We start from the raw sequence: 3,063 nt of genomic DNA, 5'->3' as shown, positions 1-3,063 counted from the left end.
TTGGGTATTTTTACCCAAAACATTTGCCCCTCACAGGTGTGACGTGGCGTGCCACGTGGCGCCTGTCACAAGTATCACATGCGGACGGGTGAACGGTATGTAACCGTTTACCTTTTGGAGTAAAGGTCAGGGGTGCCTCCTAAAATTCTACCCTTCTATATAAGGGTATTTTCATTCTCGCATATTCACGAAAAAATTTTCGGACAAAGAACCTTGACTTTTTTTGGAAAGAACTTGTCTGATTCTGAGAAAAGCACTTGCTGCCTGCAACCTGTTCGTATGTTTCTATAGTCGTCCCAGACTTTTTCAAGCGTCCACAGTACCTTCACACCAAAGGTAACCGCCTGCTTTTCTCTCTTATTTAATTTTGCTTCTTTTCTTTTTGAAAATGGTTTCCCAAAAGCACACGGCACGACCTAGGTTAGTGATCAGCCGGTCACCGGGGACGACTGAGTCTAGAATTAGGAGTGCTGACTGCCCCTTCTTGGACTTCCCTTTGCGAACTTCCCGAATTCGACTGTCTTTGTGTCTGTGCAAGACACATGGCCAGAGTTAAACAAACATCCAGGCAGCAAAATCCGGACGACTCCTTTAGGGCGATTGTTAGTTAACTCTCTGATTTGCCTCCTGGCACCCCAAGTACCCCCAATGATTCAATTTTACAAGAATCAGGGGAAGAGTTAGAGAGTGATGTCTCTGGCTCTATTCATCAGGCCCCCCAGGTGGACGTTAGGTCCAAGTACTTCTGGTAGAGTCTCTGAGGACTCTGATGAAAAGCACTCTCGGTTGGAGATAGCGAGAGAGTCCCTCTCCGTAGAAAAGGGCGAGGGATGGGTTGAGTTGTCTGCCAATCCCGAGAGAAGTTTGCTGCTTACTATCATCATGTTCCCGCGGGCAGGCGGAAAACCATGGCTGACAAAGTGGGGACATTCAGAGCTGACCATGTCATGGAACATGGCTTTATTTTATGCGTCCCGGATGCTGAGGACACCGTAGTTTGGCCAGAAGGGTCAAGCTATGGGGACGAATGCTTTGGCTGTTATGAGGCGGCCATTCAAGCTGGTCTCAGATTTCCTCTCCATCTGGCTGGGAAAAATTATGGATGGATGCCTGCTGGGTATCTGGCAACTTGCCCCCAACTCTTAGGTGAATATTCTAGGGTTTGTTGCCGCTTGTGAGATGCTGGATTTTCACTAAGACTTAATTGTTTAATTCATCTTAACCATTTGCAACTTCTTATACAGAAAAAGCAATGGAGAAACTCTCGTCCTCCAAGAAGCCGATTGCCTACTACCGCTCCCTTTTGGGCAAGCGAAAGACCGAGGAACTGGATGTAGCAAATACGCCCAAGGTGAGCCATACTCTTTAATTTGGATAGGTTGAACTTATTTTTTCCGCCTGCTTTTTACTCATTCTGTTTTATGTGCAGGGCGATGTATCCAAACCTTCTCCTTCTTCTTAGCCGGACCCGAAGCTTCAAAAGCAGACGGCCGGTGATGTGAGGACTCTTGGCAGGGCCAGGAAACATGTGGCCCAGAATACTGGGAGGACCACCCTCCACCAGCCGGCCTCGAGGGAGGTAGGCCTCCAAAAGACCGAGAGGCGGCCGGTGGGAGCAAGGCCGCAAGAGAGAAGGCGGTCGCTGAAGGTATTACAAGTTTTAATCCCTTGCCCTACCCTTGTAGGGTCAAGTTCAATCAACAGTCAACCAGCACCTCTGAAGACAGCCGGTTTATTGGTCGTATTTACGTCAACTACTTACAAAGTGTTGAATGTGCAGATGTCCCCCAAAGGCCAGATATTCAATAGATGGAAAATACCATGCCGAGGGCCCTTTCCCTCGAGGATAGGGAGTCTGTTAGAGGAGTCGACATCCTCAAATTTGATGCCATCCTCGCCCTCCTTGCTGAGCTACATTAACTTGTTATTTTTTTTCTCTTTCTTGCAATTATTCGAGTCGATTGATATTAATGTTTGCCCCTTTTCCGGATTCAAGCTATGCTGCGGGTGAACGGCCTTAAAAGACCGTTCAACGAGAAGACCAAAGAGGTAAAAGCTGCGAATGCTCGGACTGCCTCTTTCTAGATACGGCCATGTTTGAGATTGCTCAAAATGAAAAACTGACCACTGATATACTATATTCTCAGGCGGCAGCCAATCTGCAGGTCAAGGCCAATCTGGACGCAGCGAAGGGGCGGATCTTCGAGCTGGAGAAGGAGGTTAAAGACCTCAAGGCCAAGCTCGAGCTCCTCCAAGAGGCGGATGCTAAAGCAGACGGACTCCGCACCCGGGTGGAGAAACTCAAGACAAGGTTGTAAAACCAGGAAGTCTAACTCGCCAAAAAGTATACTTTAAGGGTTGAGGAGGAGAAGGAGTCCCTGGTTAAGCAGATGATGGACGACTACGACACCATCATGCGGATGACTTGGGAGTCCCTCTTCCTAGATGCTGGCTATGACGGGTGGAAGAATCAATTTGAGGCAGCCTCCTTTGAATACAATGATAAACTTTTGAACCAAGTTCAAGAGGAAGAGAAGGAGGAGGAGTCGTCTGATTCTGCCGAGGGGTTATTCGAGGGGTCTGATCATGAGGAGGAGCAAGAAGGTGAAAAAGACCGGGAGCCGAATGGGGAGGAAAAGGATGCGGCTGTCGGTAATAAGAAGCTCCATCCTGATGCTTAAGCTTTGCTGTTTCTGCGGCCAGATGGCCATGTATTTTCTCCGGCCGGCGTGGCGTGTATTTGTATCTTTACCGACTGTGGAGTCGTGTATCTTTGACAATTCTTGCTGGTTGTACTGTTTAACTCTCTTTTTTAGTCGAACATGGGGTCGGCTAAGTTGATTTATGAATCATCCGGCCATCTGGCCGGTTTTGCCACTTTTGCACTTGCTTTGAATTTTTGAATTACATAGATTTTAGCTAACTATTTAACTTGCGTATTTTTTTTTCTATGAAATTTTCCATTTTTTCATTGTACCGACTGTTTTTGCCCCTAGACGGTTGTGCGCTTGGTTTCAAAGGTAAAGTGATTGCCCCAAACCAAGCGGAGAGTCGACCATTCAA

The sequence above is a fragment of the Chenopodium quinoa genome, unplaced genomic scaffold (genome assembly GCF_001683475.1).
Source record: "Chenopodium quinoa cultivar QQ74 unplaced genomic scaffold, ASM168347v1, whole genome shotgun sequence".
NCBI lineage: Eukaryota > Viridiplantae > Streptophyta > Magnoliopsida > Caryophyllales > Amaranthaceae > Chenopodium > Chenopodium quinoa.
This window is presented reverse-complemented; position numbering follows the sequence as displayed.